This window comes from Delphinapterus leucas, chromosome 7 (assembly GCF_059928025.1).
Source record: "Delphinapterus leucas isolate spDelLeu-1000000601 "Yukka" chromosome 7, BTC_Dleu_Yukka2, whole genome shotgun sequence".
Classification (NCBI taxonomy): domain Eukaryota; kingdom Metazoa; phylum Chordata; class Mammalia; order Artiodactyla; family Monodontidae; genus Delphinapterus; species Delphinapterus leucas.
This window is the reverse complement of record NC_143135.1, coordinates 61,948,431-61,969,209: the sequence shown is the minus strand read 5'-3', so window position 1 is coordinate 61,969,209 and position 20,779 is coordinate 61,948,431. Positions and strand designations below refer to the sequence as shown.

The window sequence follows — 20,779 nt, the reverse complement described above, 5'->3', positions numbered from 1 at the left end:
TAATCAGGACTCCTACCTCCTGGGAACTGGGCTGTTAAACACTGATCAGCACACCCATGTTTGGTTTAGATATTTTCCCAGTTAGGATTGCATACTTTGCATATTATCTAATCAGCAATCCCTAGAGAAAATTCAAAATAAGACAAAGTTTGAATAATTTTTTTCTTAAATTCTACTTCTGTAAAAATTCACATAGAAGGAAACTCCAGTCCCTGAAGTACTTGTGTCAAGTACTTCTCACTTGTTGCCAAATTGTAAGATGACAGAAGTACCACTGGAATAGAAGTCAAGGGACTGGGATTCAAATTTCCTCTTTGTTACTGATTTTATGACGTTGAACAATCACTTCACCTTCTGTGCTCCCGTTAAGTGTAAAAGGAGGTAGAGCTGGGTGGAGTTTGCTAGTCTTTATGAAGCTACCTAGTATAAAAGTTCTTATTCCAAAGGAAGAATGAGTATTTATAGATACTCACTGTACAAAGAGTTAATATTTCATCTCATGTATAAAGCTTGGACATGCTTGAATGCAGAACGCACCACACAATCCCTGTTTCACTTATATGTCTGACCCACTGCTTCAGAGAGGTTAAGTGATTTAACCAAAAGTATAATCAGAACAGATGTCTGATTGCACACATTGTAGGCTTACCACCCACCTCATTCATATGTTCAGTTCAACTATAGGTGGTCGAGGGAGGCACCAAAGAGCTACAAGCTGTGGTCCCTGAACTCAAGGAGACAAAGCAACTAATGTGAAGCAGTTGTGATATGTAGCTGTGGTTGTAAGCCCAAAGAAGTTTAGAGAAAGGAAGAACCAATGTGGATAGGAGTAGTTGCAGAACATGTTATATAAGATGAAGTGGGATATATGTTGAGCCATGAAAGTGGGGCAGGATTTGGCAAGACGTTCAAACCTAATGTGTATGGAGAAAAGTAGGAAATAACCTCTGCAATTTATTGAGAACCTAGTTTATACTGTGTGCTTGACCAAGTTATATACATCACTTCCCTGAAGGAAGGCTTTATTATCTTTATTTTCTAAATGTGGAACTTGAGCTTAAGAGAGGTTAAATATCCTATCTTCTAGTGATTGGCAGAGTTGGTATTATAATCAGGCCTATCCAATGGTTTCTTAGGTTGACACCTAAACCATAAACAACCAAAGAAAAAAGAGATAAATTGGATTTCATCAATATTAAAAGCTTTTGTGCTTCAAAGGCCACTATCAAGAAAGTGAAATGACAACCCACAGAATGGGAAAAAATATGCAAACAATGAATATGAAAGGGTCAAATTTCAGAATACATAAAAAACTCTTACAACTCACCACAAATAACCCAATTTAAAGTGGACCAGGGGTTTGAATATGCATTTCTCCAAAGAAAACAAAATGGCCTACAAGCGCATGAAAAAATGCTCAACATCATTAATCATTAGGGGAATACAAGTCAAAACATGAGATACCACTTCACATCCAGTATAGCAGCTAAATCAAAAAGACAGACAATTACAAATATTTGCTAGCACGCGGAGAAATTGGAACGCTTATACACTGCTGGTGGGACTGTTAGATGGTGTAGCCACTTTGGAAAACACTCTGGCCGTTTCTCAAGAAACTAAACATAGTTACCATATGATCCAGCAATTCCACTTCTAGGTAAATACCCAAGAGAATTGAAAACATATATACACAAAAACTTATACACACATGTTCATAGCAGCATTATTCATAATAGTCAAAGAGTGGAGCTAATCCAAATATCTATCAACTGACATATGGATAACCATACAACTGACATGTGGTATATTCATACAATGTAATATTAATCAGCCATATAAAGGAATGAAGTGCTAATACAAGTTGAAACATGGATGAACCTTGAAAACATTACACTAAGTGGAAGAAGTAGACCCGCAAAACATGTATGATTCCATTTGTATGAAATGTCCAGAATAGGCAAATCCAGAGAGATAGAAAGTACTGTAGGTTGCCAGGGGCTGGAGGATGAAGGGATAGATAAAGACTGCTAATGGATACGGAGTTTCTTTCTGGGGTGATGAAAATGTTCTGGAATTAGACAGGGGTGATGAGCATGTGCTAAAAACCACTGTGAAGTGTTGTGCACTTCAAAAGGGCAAATTTTATGATATGTGAATTATATCTCAATTTAAAAAGCAAAACAGGCAGTCTTTAGAGATGGCATCACAGGAGGCTCCTGAACTCCCCTCTTACCATGTACTCACCGAATGGATAATTATATATGGAGCAGTTCTCTCTAAAAGAAACCCAGAAACTAACTGTGTGACTCCTATACTCACACTGAAATGGATAGGAAATGCTAAGACATACTCTTGCCATAAACTAGGTCTACTCTGGCACAATGCCATTCAGCTGGGATGGAATCCCAACTCCAACTTCTTCCTGAGGAGTGAAGGGTTAGGACCCCACATGTAGAGCTCCAACTTTTAATATTCCCACCCAAGGGACAGGCCCCCAAAACACCTAGTTCTGAAAGCCAATGGAGCTTACTTCTGTAGCTTGTGTCCCTGAGACCCACAGGACTATAACAAGCAAAAGAAGCTGTTATTCATGGGAGCTCAAGCACTCATTAGGCTCAGCTCAGAGGGATCGGGCAAAACCAGTCCATCTCCCAGTTCTTCCCTGAATAGGGTCTATTTGCATACTTTAAAAGCTGCTGCCCAAGGGGTCAGCCTTCTAATTTAGCAAGCATCTAGGGGCTCACTGCAATCCTCCCTGGAGCTCAGGGAAACCTGCAGACATCTACCCTGCTCTCCCACTTTAGCCTGCTCTGCATCACTAGTATCTCCCTGGGAGGAACTTATATATACTTCTGGCACTCCAGCTTTTCTGTCTGTTGTCTGAGGGATGGGTCCCTGGATCACCTGGCTGTAATAGCCCATGGGGATTGCATTCAGGAGTCCCACAGGACTATAGCGCAAAAAGTAGTTCTAAACAGGCTTAGGAGTACATGTGACTGTTATTCAGCCATGAGAAAGAGGGAAATCTTGCCATATGTGACAACATAGATGGACCTTGTGGCCATACTGCTTAGTGAAATAAGTCAGCCAGTGGCCAGCTAATGCTGTATGATCTCACTTATATGTGGAATCTAAAAACAGCCAAACTCATAAAAACAGTAAGATAGTGGTTACGAGGACCTGGAATGTAGGGAAAAGGGGGAGGTATTGGTCAAAGAGTACATACAAACTTCCAGTTTTAAGATGAGTAAGTTCTGGGCTTCTAATATACAGCATGGTGATTATAGGTGTAACATATACTCCTAAGTTGCTGAGAGAGTAGATCTTTGCACCATAAAAAAGAAATGGTAGTTACATGATGTGATGTAGGTGTTAGCAAATGCTATGGTGGTAATCATTTTGCAATATAAGTATATCAAACCATATGTTGTACACCTTAAACTTAAACAATGTCGTATGTCAGTTATATCTTAATAAAGCTGGGAAAAAAATAAAACAAACAAAACAGGCCTGTCTTCATCCAGAGGCTTATTGCTTTCCATGCTGAACTAAGGAACTTGGGTAGATTGAAGTAGAGAACAGAGAGCACACTGTTTTTATGCCAGTTCAGGCATCTGAGTGTAAGAGGATGAGTTCTTGATTTAGGGAGATGGCAGAAGGAATGAGAGGAACAGCAGGAGACAAGGAATCTCAGAGAAATTTCAAAGCGAAAAAATAGGATTTGATGATATCTTGGACTCTAATGAAAAATTAGAAGAAAAAGTTGTGTCTCCTGATTCCAGATTAAATAAAGATAAAGAATGTAAGGTAGCTCTCATAGTTCCTAGCATTTAATAAGTGCCTGTTAAATGTTAATTCTCTTCCACTTCCTACTGCAATGACTGTTCCACTTATTTTCATTTCAAGGATCTCAGGTCTGTCTCTACATTCCCTGGCCATTCAGGAACTCCTGTGATTCCCCACCCGGGTCCCCTTTGTTTTGTACACTTGACCTCCCCACCCTATTCTTTAAAGATAACTAATGCTGTGTCATATCCCATCAGAGTTTCTCTGCTGAATTAAGTTAATTGTGCAAGATTATAATGATGATAGTAATAACTGCTATTTCTATGAAGTAATTACTATGTACCAAACACAATACTTGCTTTATCTCTTTTATACTTTCAACTACCCTTTGAAGCAGGTATTATTATTCTCATTTTACAGATGAGGAAACCAAGGCACAAAGAGGTTAACTCATGTGTCCAAGGTCATAGTAAGTAGAAAGGATGGGTTGTCACCCTAAATAATACTGTCTCGAAAGTCTGTACTCTTAATAATTGCAGTCTATAGCCTTCCCCAGCAATTAGACCTATGTTCTTGTCTCCTCTAATCCACCTTACTAAACATATAAATTTGTTGTCAGGTCACATTACATTCTGATTCTAGTTCATCCCCTTCATATTTATGTAACGTTGGCTAAGTCATTTTACTTCTCTCACATATACAATGGCAATGATAAATTTTTCATGGATATTTGAAGGTAACTGCATTACTTTGGGAAACTTATTTAACACTTCTGAGCCTCACAAAGCTCAGGATACTATGTAAATAATAGCTACCTCTCAAACTTATTTTAAGGCTTAAATAATGTGTGTAAGGCATATAGTAAGTATTCAGTATGTAGTAGTTCAACTTTTGCTGGAATGTCTGCCTATCTATCAATGGTAAGGCTGACAATTTATTTCTGTCATATCTGTGCACGGGAAAAAGAAACCATGGATAACAAATCCACATACTTGGTCATACTTTGTATGTGAGACATAGCTTTGAGGCAGAAAGGCTAAGAAGTCTCATTGTAGCAATTTGCTGTCACAATCCCAAGGTTTCCTTCAATACCCCTGAGAAAGCCATTTCCATGCACTAGAAATTAGTGATGGGATAAAGATTTTTTTGGCATGAATTCATCTGGGAGCATGTCAGTAAATTTTTCATCCTAATTAGGACTTTTTTCTTCCTTGCATTTCATAGAGATTGAGCTTTGTGGCCAGGGGAACTTGAAGGGGCCTAGTGTATAAGCCTGCGTGTGCACAGACGTGCATGTGTGCGCATGCGCGCGCGTGTGTGTGTGTGTGTAGTGGGGACAGGGTATGACATGGATGGCATAGTATTGGTTAAAGGAGGCAGATTTAACTTCTGGTATTCCCCTCCACTACAGGGTCCAAAAATGTCTTGGCAAAGAGTATAAAAAGTTATGGCACACAATTTTGACTCAGGAGACACTTAGGTCCAGATATTCTGATCCTAGGAATGTTTAAACACTTAGTTTATGAATGTGAATACTTTTAATAGGACTATACCAGTAATTTTGCTCAAGGGAGAATTTTCTGGGGTACACTCTATTAAACCAACTTAATCCTTTTTGTGAATTTTCTATACTGAATATATAATATATATTCCAGTACCTGAAGTATTATTGGTTCCAAGTTTGCTGGGGTGAACCAAACTTTCATTCCTGGAGGGTCTATACCATTAGCAGTCCTTCATACACTAGGTTGTTTTAGTTTTCCACTAACTTTTATTTCTTTAACAGCTTTATTGAAGTATAATTTATATGCCATAAAATCCACTGTGATATATAATTTAATGACAGTTTTCTTATTTTAATTTTTCAAATCATCATAAGGTAAAGATGACTTTTTTGCCATATTGTTCTATGAATTTTAACATATATAGCCACTACCATAATCAAGATACAGGACAATTCCATTATCCGTAAAACTCCCTTAAGCCAGCCCTCAATAATCATACCATCTCCCTACTTCTAGTCCATAGCAACTATTGATTTATTCCCCATTGCTCTAGTTTTGTCTATTCAAAAATATTATATAAATGGAATCATACTTTGTAATCTTTTGAGGCTAGCTTCTTTCACTCTGCATAATGCCTTGAGATACATTCATTATTGTGTGTATCAATAGTTTGAATTTTTAAATTGCTGAGTAGCATTACATTGGATGGATGTACTACAGTTTGTTTATCCATTCACCCATTGAAGGCTATTTGTGTTTTTTCAGTTTGGGTGATTATGAATAGAGCATTTGTAAAATGTCACATGCAAGTTTTATGTAAACATAAATTTTCATTTCCCTAGAGTACATACCCAGGAATGGGATTTCTGGGTCATTTGGTAAATGTATGTTGAACTTTATAAGAAACTGCCAAACTCTTTCCAGATGATTGTGCCATTTTGTGTTCCACCTACCAAGGTGTGAAAGATACAGTTGCTCTGCATCCTCACAAGTACTAGCTATTGTCAGTTTTTAAAATTTCAGCTATTTTAATAGGTGTGTAGGTAGGCAGTGGTGTCTTATCGAGTTTTAATTTGCTTTTCCTGATGGATAATGACGTTGAGCATCTTTTCATGTGATCCTTTGCTGTTTTTATATCTTCTTTGGTGAAGTAACTGTTCAAGTCACTTGTCCATTTCTAAGACTGAGTTTGGGGAGTTCTTTATATATCCTGGATTCAAGTCCTTTGTTGGATGCGTGATTTGCAAACATTTTCTCTTAATTTGTGACTTGTCTTTTATTTTCTTAATAGGCTTTCATAGAATAGAAATTTTAAATTTTGTTAAAGCCTAATTTATCAACTATTTCTTTTAAGAATTGGGCTTTTGTTGTCATATATGTATAAACTCACCTTAGGTTTTTTAATTCTTATTTTTATTTTAAAGCCTGGCTTCCAATAGATCACCCCAATATTTGGTCAGAATTTGTATCTAAATACATTGTCAGTAAGGCTTCTACCCTCCACTGATGGATCTGTGTTTGGGCTGGGCAGTCCATTCAAAGTTCGAGCAGTTTACAAGTCAATGCCAATTTGTACTTTCTTCTGGCACTCTCATATCTCCTCTGCAATTGTGCTCTCTATTCAGCCAGGGATGTGTGGAAAGGCTAGGGCCCTCTCTGGTCTCCGCTTGTAGCTGAGCAAGACCCTCAGGGGCCTTCCTGGGGACAGACCCTCTGCTTTAGCTCCTCTGTGAAGTACCGAGATAACAGTATCTGATGCACATTTCCTGAGTTGTTTTACAGACCTGAAATCCCCCACCAAATGGAAGATGTTAACTACTTGATGACCATGAGCACACAGTCCCCAGGCCTCCTGGAGCCTAAGGATTGATAATGTTAACCCCTGTGACACTGCCCTGTTACCTCACCATCAACCAGTTAGAGAACTGTGCACGAGCTGATCACATACCCTGAAACTCCCCTTTCTTCACCTTGCCTTTAAAAATACTTTGCCAAAACCCATCGGGGAGTTTAGGCTTTTTGAGCACTAGCTGAACTTGAACTTGAACTCTTTGCTTGGTGCCCTGCAATAAATGCTACACTTTCTTTCACCACAAACTGGTGTCAGTAGATTAGCTTTACTGTGCAGGGGTGGGTGGACCCAAGATAGGCTCTCGGTAACATCCGGAACTGTTACGAGGCTTTCCCATCAGCCAAGATTGCATGAATCGCTTTTCAAGCCCCTCTTTCGCTATCTCATTTCCTTGAATCTTCCTATTAGACTTATTTCTAGTCTGGTGTTTTGCATACCAGAGCCAGTACCACAGCCTCAGGTTATCTGAGTTACTGGCTTTCTCTGTTTACTTGCCACAGACATTGCTGCCATTACTGCCAATGTCACTGAGTGTGGGTTTTTTTCATGTTCCATTCCAAATCAAGTGATTCCCTTTGGGTGGCAAACATAATGTTTTTTGTTTTTGTTTTTAAATGACTTTTCCCATTCTGCTAGCACTAGTAAACTAACTGAACTGGGAGGAGTAGAGATGGGAGTAGGCCCAGGCAAGAGTGGTACTAAATTCTACTGTTTTTATCTCATGTTGAGTAGTTTTGTATAAATAAGCATTTCTCAACTTGTTGTATGCCTTTGGTCAATTTCCGTAGTCTTGAAACAGTCATTTTTGGCAATTTTTTCTAGTTTTATCATGGCTTTGTAAAGAGAGCACTTCACTATTCTAGAAGTCCCACCTCCATTTATAACCTTTTACATTTTATTCTTATTTTAATGAAGTTATTTTAACTTGGGTCCTTTTTTTCCACATAACTGTTAAGACAAACATTTGACTCATTGATCTTTGTTTTTGTCCATGTAAAATTGTACAGATTATAGCTTCTGTCATGGTGAATTGCTGCTCTTGTTGTTTGTGAGCTTGTGCCATTTTTCCTATTATGTCAGTTTTCCCTAGTCAAATTTTATAGATCTAAATTTCTTCAGTTGAAGTCAAGAATAATTTTATTATGTGCCGTTTTAGCAATTGTCAGTTTTATTTTAAAGATTTCCTCCCACCAAGGTCAGGTTTAGTAATACTCAATATTATCATTGAGATGTGATTCCATGGTTAGTTTTTTGAGTGTAAAAGATACTACAGTGTTCAGCTTAGCTATTATCATATTAATGGCTTTTAAAAATGTTGATTATTTCTACCAGTATTATCACCACAGTATCAAAAATATCCATGGGTTCAAAAAATCCTGCTTTAAATATCCTTTACATAGCATACTTTGGGATATGCTTTAAAAATTATATATATATATGTGCTGATTTGATTTGGTATAATTTAAAAATATGTATTCTTAACCTACTTTTAATAGTTATTGATTAAAGTGATCTAAAGGAGCTTTGAAAATGAAATATATAATGAATTTAAACCTGGAACCCAAGACTAATAGTGTGATCTAAAATGGGGGGCTAAAGTTTGAGCTGACTGAGCTAAGCAGACAATTCTCCATAATAGGTCAGTAAGTGGCAGTAATCCTGGAATTATCACAATATGCATGCATTAATACCTGTGTATGCTCTTTTTAAAAATAGACACTTTTAACTACTCTGCAGACAGACCTTTAAGGGTTCCACATAGGTGAATTAGATCTTTCTATAATGCAAATCAGCAATTCTCCATTTCTGTTCATTGTATTTATTTATTATATGATTTATTATTTTATTTATTTATTAAACAAAACTATATTGAGCACTCTTTGCACGTGTACTTATCAGGCATGGGTTAAACCTGCCTTGTCCAATGTGGTAATCATAAGCACATGAACTGAGATGTCAAGTACATATAAAATACACTGTAGATTTTAAAGAATTAGTACTAACTACTAAGAAATGTAAATGTAAAATATCTCAATAATTTTTGCATTGATTATATGTAGAAAAGGTAATTTTTTAACATATTGGGTTAAGTTAAATCTACTTTAAAATTAATTTTGCTTCTCTCTTTTTACTTTTTTAATGTATCTACTAGAAAATTAAAAATTTTTTATATGTCTGACATTTGTGGTTCACATTATGTTTCTATTGGTCAGTACAAGAGACAGCAAAGACAAGCTATTTATTCATACAACTACAGTGTAGACACAGGGGAGTTACCAGAGGTTTCAGTCTAAATGGGAGACAAACCAAAGACAATTTTTCAGTGATTGGCTAAGTGATAAAGAACATGGACTTTGATGTTTCATTGATATGGATTCAAGTCTCTTTTCTGTAACTTACTCAGTACGTGATTTAAACCAAGTGACTTAAACACTGGGTTTCAATTTTCCTTACTTTGTAAAATTTTTTACCGTTTTACCTTATAGAGTTTTTGTGAAGATTTAATGAAATGCTACTTGAGAAGTACTTAGCAGAGTCACTAGACTATAGATAATGCTTAATAAGTAACAGCTGTTATGATGATGGTGTTAATTATATTGTTTTGATGAGAATTATGGCACTTGTCTATAAGTATGTACAGGGACACTTGGATCAAATGGGTAGACCATAGAAAGTGACTTCCAAACTACATTTTACAGGATGATTAAGAACCAACCAAGTAGACAGAAGGATAGAGGGAAAAGTGTGAGTGGCAGTGGGAAAAATCATTAGAAAAATGCATGGAGTCATGAGAAAATCTCTCCTTTCCTGCTCAGAGTGAGATACTCTACCTGAGCATAAGCAAAGTGATGTGGAAAATTGAGGCATGCCACTAGAAAATTCAGTCCACAACAACTAGTTGTGCTGCTAAAAGAAGTGTGGGTCAGTTTATGTGTGTGTTTGTGTGCTTAAAATATCAGAAGGCTTTCTAAATATCTAAATTTATTATGTAATTCTTCAACCCACACCCAGCCTAAGAGGGAGACCTCCGAAGCCAGGTAAAAAGAACATAATGAATTTGATTCATCAAGTAAGGGAGAGCTTCTTCTTTAAGAATAAAAAGCAGATAGAATAGACGTTTTTTTAAAAGAAGATTTAAAAAGTAAAAGAAACCTAAACATGATCGAGGATGCTATTTTGAAATTGGTTTTTGCACCATTTTCTGCAAACTAAATTGCATCTTGGTGTACTGATGCCAGAAAACAAGCTGAACTGAAAATACAAATGCTCCCAATTTAAAATCACCCATTGGAAATAAAAGAAAAAGCAGACAATGTAATGAAAACATTTTAATGCTTATAGATAAGTACTATTTGGGGGATATTTTAATAAGCAAATGTTTATTTTACTTCCTTAGAATATTCTCTTGGATTCTAGATACATAAATTTCAACCCACGTTCCCCAGTTGCCATAACAACTTGATGCATTTGTTCGTGTGTCATTTTTTTATCACGTCAGTTTTTTTTTTTTTTAACTTTGGTTGCTATGATAACACAGTATAGTTGTTAAATCTGTTCTATTCACATTTTGTTCTACTGGAAACTTGTAATTTGCTTTTATTTTTCTATGAAGAAGCTCACATTACAGAAGTGTAATAAGGAAAATAGTGGCCTAAATTCTAATACAAGTTAATATTAAAAATTTAATTATGTGTATTAATTTATGCCCCAATGCTATTACCTTTGTGACATGGAAGATGGGTAGTGATTAAATATTCTACTCTGAAGAAAGAACCAACCTTTGCTGTACAGAATGAGGGAAATGGACAGTGTGAGTTGCAGTTATCTCCATTCATGACTTCAACCAGTCTTAGCTAGAGAAAACTGGTGGTTTCAAGAAACAGTCACACCAAAACTGCAATTACTGGCTCCCTTAGTAGTTACCTTGCTTCACTACAAAATGTGAGCTCATTTATTACAAAGAATGAACCCTGGCTTAATAGAAACCCCTAATCTATGCTGACCCATCCCTACAAAAAGAGAATATCTCTTTTATCAAAAGTCTTCTTGTCCTGAATTAGGTATTGAGGATACAGGGCTTTACATAAATTTGTTTCTATTTATTCGGCTAACGCCAACAGTTTCCTCTGTTTTTATTGCTTTTAATGGTACTTTCATAAAAACAACTAATTACATCACTTAAAATTGATGATATTCTGGTCCCTTCTAGCTCTAGAGATTGTTGCAATTTGGACGGGCTGGATTGAGAGGCATTCCAGGGTATAAGGGAAAAAAGGCAAGTGACTAGGGTCAGAGACTTGGTTAGACTTTAATAATTACTAACTGTGTAACCCTGGGTAATTATCTGCTGATTCTTAGTTGTCAGATCTGTAAAATATGAATGAAAATAATTAGCCCATAGATTTTTAGGGGGGGAATTCAGAGAGACTATATTCAAAAGGCCTAATATAGTACACACCACATAATAGATGCTCAAAACATCATCCTTCTCCTATTCCCTTTCCCTGAAGGCCAGTGAGAGTGAGAAGCAGAAACCAGTGGAGTTCCAGTAAAGTAATGAGTCCAGGAGCAGCCTCCTCTCTCAATCAGCAATCTAATGTTGAGAGGTAAAGGGAGCGTGGCTAATTTGAACTTAATTTGGACAGGAGTTGCTGTTCCTGATATCTCAGCCTGCCCAGTGCGGTAAATGGGGGGTATGGCAGCAGGAGCCTCCAAGAAGCCACAGTATTCAGTGTCTTGTGTTTTTGTAAGGGTGTTTGTGTTAGAACGTGGGCCCAACCACAACCTGAGGTTTCATGTAATAAGAGAAATCCTCCTGGCATAGGATTTGTCATTGGATCTGGAGTCAAATTTTGGCTCTGTTTTGGAACCTTGGAAAAGTCACCTAACTTTTTGAAACCGCAATGTCCATATATGTGTAACATACTAATCAAAACATTAATTGAGGGCTTCCCTGGTGGCACAGTGGTTAAGAATCTGCCTGCCAATGCAGGGGACACAGGTTCAAGCCCTGGTGTGGGAAGAACCCACATGCCATGGAGCAACTAAGCCCGTGCGCCACAACTTCTGAGCCTGTGCTCTAGAGCCCCTGAGCCACAACTACTGAGCCCGCGCGCTCTAGGGTCCAAGTGCCACAGCTACTGAACCTGTGTACTGCAACTACTGAAGCCCGTGCACCTAGAGCCCGTGCTTTGCAACAACAGAAGCCACCGCAACGAGAAGCCTGCGTACTGCAACGAAGAGTAGCCCCCGCTCTCCGCAACTAGAGAATGCCCTCGCGCAGCAATGAAGACCCAACGCAGCCAAAAATAAATAAAATAAATAAATTTTAAAAAAAAACCATTAATTGAGAACCTGTAGATAACACCTACTTTGGGGTTTGTTACTAGTATTACAGGTAACAAATGTAACATACTTTCAATAAATGTTTTTATTTTTAATACTAGACTACTGTGGCTGACGGTGGTATTAATAACAATGACAATGTTGAATGGCAGTTTTGGGACTCTGGCTGATTTGCCTGGGAACCAGTGCAGACTTCTGTCCTAGTGGGAAAACAAAGAGGGATTTGGGATAGCAAATGAGTGCTCAGCGCTGATTCCAGGCACACTGCATCTTTGACTTAAGTCAGTAAGGTAAATGCCTGCTATTTTCAGCCATAGGTGAATATGAGAATGCTAGTATTCTTCCAGGCTTGGTCCAGACTGACTCTGGAAATGAGAGTGCTATGTCTCCAGATTGAAGAAACAAGCCTCTTTGCTTGAGAGGGACTGGGGAGGCTGGAACTGACAAGTGTTTGTGATCCTATTCCTTCTCAATGCCTAAAGCACTCTGGAGTAATAAGCGAGAGCATTCAGGGTGTTGCATCGACTGTATCAGGCCACTAGGGTGTCATTTAGAATCTCTGCTGGAACAATGGAGACACATAAATTTAAACCCACATTCTCGGGTTGCCATAGTAACTTGATGCACTTGCTTTGAAGTGTCTTTTGTGTTCCCCCTTTTTTTCTTTTTTTTTTATCATCAGGATTTTTACTTTGCCAGCAGTTCCCCAAATGTGGTTCACGTGGCTTCCTATCCTTCTATCTCCTTATCTCCCAGATAAATTTCTGCATTTGTTGCTGGAAAATGATTTTTACTTGACAATAATAGCTGAATATACATGTTCACACAGATATGCCTGTGTGCCTGTAAGTCAATGCCCCCGCAACATGCGTGTGTGCATGTGCACACGTGCACGCACACACACACACACACACACACACACACACACAGAGCCAGATAATTATGTTAGAAAAGGGATAGATTTCTAAAGCCTTTCAATGCTTTTAAAAAGGCAGATTGTATGTCTTAAAAATTGTAAAGTAAGTGGTTCATTCCTAGAACAACTAACTGGTTTAGTATTTCCTTAGTAACTGCAATGTGGCAGGCTGAATAAAGAGTGTAATTCTCATTGCGTTTTTTTCCTACACTTGATTACTTTAACATATTTACATTGTGATGAGAAGTGTGCTTTAGTGTAAAGAGCACAAGAGACTCGGGTTTGCATTCAGACTCTTGTCATCTCTTACCTGTGTGACCTTGGACACATTACTTGACCACTCTGAGCTTCATATGAAAATGGGTTGATGGTACCTTGTAAGATATTTGTGAGGAATAAACTGAGATCATAGAGTACCTAGAATAGGTCCTAGGACATTATAAACAAATGTTAATTCCTTTACATCTAAAGAACTGACAAAATGTATTTGAAAAGTAAAATCTATTTTGATCTCACTCATTAGATGAATGCATACTTTCTTTTTTACCATACATATTTCCACATCACAAAGGTGAAGCAAATATGAAAATACAGGAGCTGAATAGTATGTAGTCTCCTTGCCTGGATGCTCACCATGTACAGAACTGACAATGGAAAAAGGCATTTCCTGGAAACCTCCAAGGGGAGATGACCTCTTGCTACCTTCAGTTAGGATTTTTCATCTAGGTCTAAGCCTGGTTAGAAATATCAAGCTAATAGCATTTAGAAACTGTTCTATCTACTGAAAAATAATAGTCACCACCACACAAAATTCCCCTTTCATGTGGGGGGGGTATACAAGTATATTCTAAATATAAAAATATGTTTAATCAGGGGCTACAGGGAAGCAGGAAAATAACATTAGCCATGCAGGCAAAGGGCTATTGCCAAGCTGTGAGTGCTACTATTGCTATGCATTTGTGTGTAGTGTTGACAGCAAAAAAAATAACAAGGGGATAGAAGCAAAATTAAATTTTAAAAGGAGAACTGCAATTATATGACACAGCACCTGCTTTGTAAAAGTATTGGGTCTTTCAGAGAGTGAGTCACAGAAAACTAAGAATAAAGGAAAGAGATCACAAGGAAAATTCTTAATGGAATAATATCCAAATCACAATAATTTTAAAAATATATTTTCAAGTAACAGGGAAAATAAGCATGAAAGAAGAAATAATTTCTCCTTTAGTGCTAGTAAGATAGAGGTGATAGGTGAATAAAAATGATTGAATAAATATTTGACAGATTTATCAATCAAATAATGTTCCACTGAACAATTGAAGAGTTGTTTATTTGATTATAATTCAGAAAGAGGATGCATTTTGGAATCTAATTAAACCAAATTAGAACCCTGTTCCTGCCTCTTGGTAGCTGAGTAATTTGGGCCAAGTAATTCAACCCCAGTAAGCCTCAGTTTCTTTATCTGAGATAGGAAAACTGAATTCCAGTGTGGGTTCTTCTATGAAACTTTGTGTAAGATTGGAAGCAAATCTTTTTGCTTCTGTGGGTCTTTTTCTCTGATGTATAAAAGGGAGGGAGTTAGTCTCTAGGTGGCAATTTCCATGAGTATACATGCAGCTCTGATATTCCTAGGCCCTATGTTCTATTTTAGTGCTGGTATTTTACTACATTGCTACAGCTAAAGCCATTAAGTCCTTTATTTTCAGGCATCTTCTGAAGCCACAGTTTAGGTTGGATCCAAAACTCAGATCCTGAAAGTAATACAGGAGGGCATCTTATAAGGATTTCAGGTTTTTGTCATGTACTGCTTGGAAGTATGCAAGTATGTATCTTCTTGGAAGTATGCAGTTTATTTGTCCCTGGAATCTGAGTGTTGATAGTCAGGTAACACAGTATCCCCAGTTCTCTAACTTGCACTCAGCCTTAATGAGAGGACTTTGGTTTTGCTTCTCTTTTTCGAACATTAATGAAGCACATACTTTGTGCCAGGCACTGTACAAGTCTCATTAAAGAAAGGTTTAATAAAAATGACATACAATGTTATTCATTGTGAAAAATATAGAAATATATAAAGAACAAAATAAATGTCACCTACTATCAGTATTCAGAGGTAATTACAACTATATTTTGATGGATTTTTTTCTCAGTATTTGTGTGTGTAAACAAACTTTGAGTATCATTACTATATATTCTTTTGTAACATACTTTTTTCATTTAAAATATTTATGCCAGCATTTTTTATGTCCATAAAGATTCTTCTGTAGCATAACCTTTAATACACATATAACATTTGATCATATGACTATATTGAGTCATTACAGAATGGACCAGTCACTAAGGATATGGACTCTGGAGTGAGACTATGTGGGTGGAAAACACAGCCACGCCTCCTTACTAGCTATGTGTTCTTAGGCAATTTATTTAACTTCTCTAAGCCTCAATTTCCTGATCCATAAAATGGATACAATGATAGTATAAGACCTCATAAACTATTGTGATGATTCAATAACTTAATTCTTGTAAAGCATCTAGAGACTAGCCGGTCAATAAATATTAACTATCATTATGAACATTTATTTTGTACAGTCTGGTATCTGTTTTAAATAGATAAGTTTAGTTCATTTGCATTTATTGTAGGTCACAAAATATTTAGATATATTCTATCATTTTAGGACATAATTTTTTTATTAACTATCCTTTTTCTCTCTACCTTATCCTCCCATTATTTATCTCCTATTGTACTTAAAATGCTTCTATATTTGCTTTTTATTTTTCTTCTGCTGGTTTGGAAAGTGTTGATTGTATTTCTATTTTTTATTGGTTATCTTTTTGGCATATACACTAACATATAAATTACTATAAGAAATTGGAAGTTATTAAGTATGGTTCTCTCTGAAAAATGACAGGGACCTTAATGTACTTTTAATTAATTGAACACTCCAGCCTCTCAATTTGTTACCCTTATTTGAACATAAAAATTAATTTTTATTTAAAATCAATGGCATATTAAATTCGTGACATATTTTGTTGATTTATGTGCTCACCATTGATCCATGAACTTATGTGTTCCTCTGAGTTCACTCTTCTTGCTTATCTATATCCTTTAATAATTTTTTTGGTAAGGGTCTTAATTATTAAATAATCTTGGTATTTGTATGCAAGTACCCCCACTTTTGCATGATAATTTAGCTGTATATCAACTTGTAATTTAGTAGCTAACTTTCTCTTGACATTGTCAACATATATTCTGTTCTCTTTTGGTCTCTATTATTGCTGAGGAGAATCTGCTTATCTTAATTGTAGTTAATCAGCTTTTTCTCTTGCAGCTCTTAAGATTTTCTCTTTATCTCTAATAATTTTCACTTTTACTGCCATGTGTCTGACTGCTTACTTAACTTTATCTTGGCCAGTTCTTTAAAAGCTTTTTCTATCAGAGAACACTTATTTTATAAAATAGTTTTTAATTTGGGTTTTTCTGGTGTCTCCTATGATTAGATTCAGATTATACATTTCTGGCAGAAGAACTACAAGAGGGTTATGTCTTTCTCAATACCTTTCAGAAGGTATCTAAAATATTTGTCCAACCACTGATCATGCTAACTTCGTTCACTTGATTAACGTAGCTTCTAGATTCTCCAGTGTAAACGTACTATTTTTTCTGAGTAATTAGAATCTGGTAGAAGATACTTTGAGTTTAGATAAATATCCTGTTTTACCCACTTCCATTCACTAATTTTGGCAGTCGTTGATCATTCTTGTTCGAAACAGTTATTACTATGGAGGTTGCCAGTTAGCGGTTTTCTCATTTCTTCATTTCTTCTACACTTTCTTAATTGGCATTTTCCTATTAGGAAGAGCTTTCCCTTCTCCCTCATTTGTTGATTAGTTTATTTATTTCTAGCAGTATAAATTCATGGAAAGTAAGTCTTGCATGGAATTTTGTGGTTGTCCCCTCTTTGGCTTCTTGGGCTTCTAGTCCAGAATCAGGTCTTAAAACCATATTTTATTTCTCCCTCTCTGTTTTAATACAGAGGGTTTAAAAATCTAACTGTAGAGCCAGCACTCAGGTTGACTCAGTTCCTAGTGATAAGGTAATCTTTGTAGATCTTCTTTTTACTGAATTGAATATTTGTTTCATTTCTGATCCACAAAGATGTTTATATTGTTTCAGATCCCAGCTATACCTTTTGTTTTTCCCCTTTCATATAGTAACTATTATTCCTGGGCATTTAGAACAGAAGAAGTATGTTGTAAATATAAAATCACTGGGTCACCTTAACAGGAAACATGAATATTATTTATTATGTCTTTTCACTATTTAAGGATGTATAGGTTATTTCACTATGATTAATAAAATTGTAATAAACATTCCCATACATACATTTTATGTTCATCTCTAGTTACTTCTTTAGGATATATTTCTATAAGTAAAGTTACTGCATCAATGGATAATTGTATTTCCAAGAACTTTTATAGATATTTCCCGTTCACTTTCCAGAGTTATTGTACCAATTTATATTCCAACTCACTATGAAGAATAATACCTTTCCCCCAAACCTTTGCTGATGCTGCTTTGAATTATTGTTATTATTTTTTGTAGGCTTGATAAGTAAAGAGTGTTATTTGGACATTTCGTTAAATATTCTAGGCATGCTTTAATAAGACATTTTGTTATTCTCTTGACATTTCTCCTCTTCTCTCAGAAGAATTATTTACAGCTTTTATCACAGAATTCTGTAGCCAGTTGTTTATTGTCTGTCTTCTCAACTAGGTAGTCTGCAACTTAAGGGAACTGACCCTGTTTTATTGAACAGTGATTTTTTTATGCTTGGCACAGAGTAGGTGACCCATGTATATTAGTTGAATTGACAAATTTACAAATTCAAATGAAGAAATAATTCTTAGATTTTAGGTCTAGACTTGTTCTTATTCATTAACATTTATTTTCCTCTCTGGTTTAGCATCCCATGGTTCTCTTTTTTCCTTTATTCTAGTCAGTGGTAGAGTAAGATTTGATATTCTGTAGTAAGACTAACTTAGTTTCCTATGTGTCCCATCTTTGTTGTTGTTATTAATGATGATGATGGTGTTGTTTCTTTTCCTTTCTTGCCTTCTTTTGGAGTAACTGAGTATGTTTTAGAATTCTATTTTTATCACCTCTATTAAATTTATATTTTAGTGGTTGCGCTAAGTATTACAATATATAATCCTTAATTTATCACATAGACTAGTATGAGTTAATATTTTGACACGACATATATAATGTAAGAACATTACAATAGTATACTTCCATTTACCACTGCCTATTCTTTGTGCCATTATTGTTATACATTTTACTTTTACACATACTATAAACCCCAAATTACATTGTTATTATTTTGTTTTTTAAAAGTTTGAAGAAGTTAAGACATGAGGGAAAAAAATTATTTATCCACCTATTTATTATTTCTGGCACTCTTCATTCTCTAGTGTAGATCTGAGGGTCCGTTTTGTACCATCCTTCTTCAGCTAAAAGAACTTTTTCTTTTTTTAATATATCTTGTGTTAAGGTCTTTTAGTGATGAGTTCTCTCAAATTTTCTTATGAGAAAATGACTTTATTGTGCTTCCATATTTAGAATAATATTTTTGCTGCATATAGAATTGCAGAATGTGAGGATTTTTTCTTTTTCTTTCAGCACTTCAAAGATACCATTTCACTGTATTCTGGATTACTTTGTTCCTGATGAGTATCAGTGATCATTCTTCTTATTGTTCCCCATTATGAAATGTGTCTATTTTATTGATTGCTTTTAAGATTTTAAGATTCATCTCTGGTTTCCATTAATATGACTATGTTGTGCCTGAGTATAGCTTTTATTGTATTTATCCTGTGTGGGGTTTGTTGAGACTCTTAGATCTCTGGGTTTATATTTTTCATCATATTTGGAAAAAATTTAGCCACTATCTCTTTAAATATTTTTCTATCCTAATCTTTTTTTACTCTGCTTTTAAAACTTCAATAACATATATATTAGACCATGAGATCTTTTCCTGCATCTTCAAATTCTTGGATTTTTTTTTTGTATTATCTATCTCCTGTTATGCCCATTCAGCAATTTTTAAGAATATTGTATATTAAATTTTTTGTCTTAAATTTCTGTTTGTGTCTTTTTGCACTTCCCTTTCTTAATATTTTCCCATCTGTTTCACTGATTATGTTCAACTTAAAAAATTCTTAAACACATTTATAATAGCTGTTTTAAAATCTTCATTAGTTAATTCTAATATTTTGACACATTTGGATCTTTTTGTGTTGATTTGGCTTCCCCTCTTGGTTATAGGTCACATTTTTCTTCTTTACATGACTAGTAAATTTTGATTGCATGCTGAATACTATGGACTATTCATTTTGAGAGTTTGGATTTTGTTATCCTCCTTTAAATAGTATTGGGTTTGTTCTGGCAGGTAATTTACTGATAGGTGAGCATAATCCTTTCAAGGCTTGTTTCTAAAGCTTTGTTACAGCAGGACTAGAGTAGCCATTATTCTACAAACAGGGTAGCTCTATTTCTATGGCATGGCTTTTCTAGGTCCTCAATTTGAATTCCTGGTGTTGAGTATTGTCTCTCCCCTCTGGCTGGTCAGATAACATATCTCGCAGCACATGGCCACCTCTAGAATCTATTCAGCTTACAGTTCCCCAGTAGCTATTTTATGCCAGGCATTGCAAACTTCCTCTCTCTCTCTTCCTTTCTTTCTCACTCTCTCTCTTTCTTCATGAGAAGCATTTTATTAAGCCAAAGACTTGAGAGAAATCCTACACAAATTTCTGGAGCCACTTCTTTTCTAAGATTTCTCTTCTCTGGTACCGTGCTCTGCAAATTTCAGCTTCTTTAGCAGCTCAGAATTCTGACATCAGCCTCTTCAGATCAGAGAGACCACTGTTCATTATTTGTCCTCTACTACTTTCTCAGATCAGAAAGTAACTCCAGGAAGAAAGTCAGAGAAATTGTGTGGCTCACCTCATAGGTTTCTGTTTTCTTAGGGAATCACAGTCTTGCATTGCCTATTGTCCAGAATCTGAAGTATTGCTTCATATGTTTTACCCAGTTTTATAGTTGTTTATGGCATTTGGTCTTATCCAGTACCAGGTACTCTATTATGGCTGTAAACAGAAGTCTTTGTCATTGTAAACCTTTAAAAAGTCTGTCTGACTGCAATGCAGGTGTCAGAAAAAATGGGAAAGATTTTTATGAACTAATATAGAGTTATTTCCAGGATATACTGTTGAAGTGAAAAAAGCAAAGTGCCAAAGGATACTTATAATATGCTATTTTTCATGTAAAAAAGGAGAAATAAACACATATACATGTATTGCCTTATTTGTGCAGTAGTC

General features: G+C 35.9%; 1 protein-coding gene across 1 annotated transcript in view; it reads left to right on the top strand.

Annotated features, from left to right (window-relative positions):
* Positions 1-20,779, top strand: part of LOC149748752 (disks large 1 tumor suppressor protein-like) — a 588,852-nt gene that overhangs the window by 443,575 nt on the left and 124,498 nt on the right. The window lies entirely within an intron of this gene.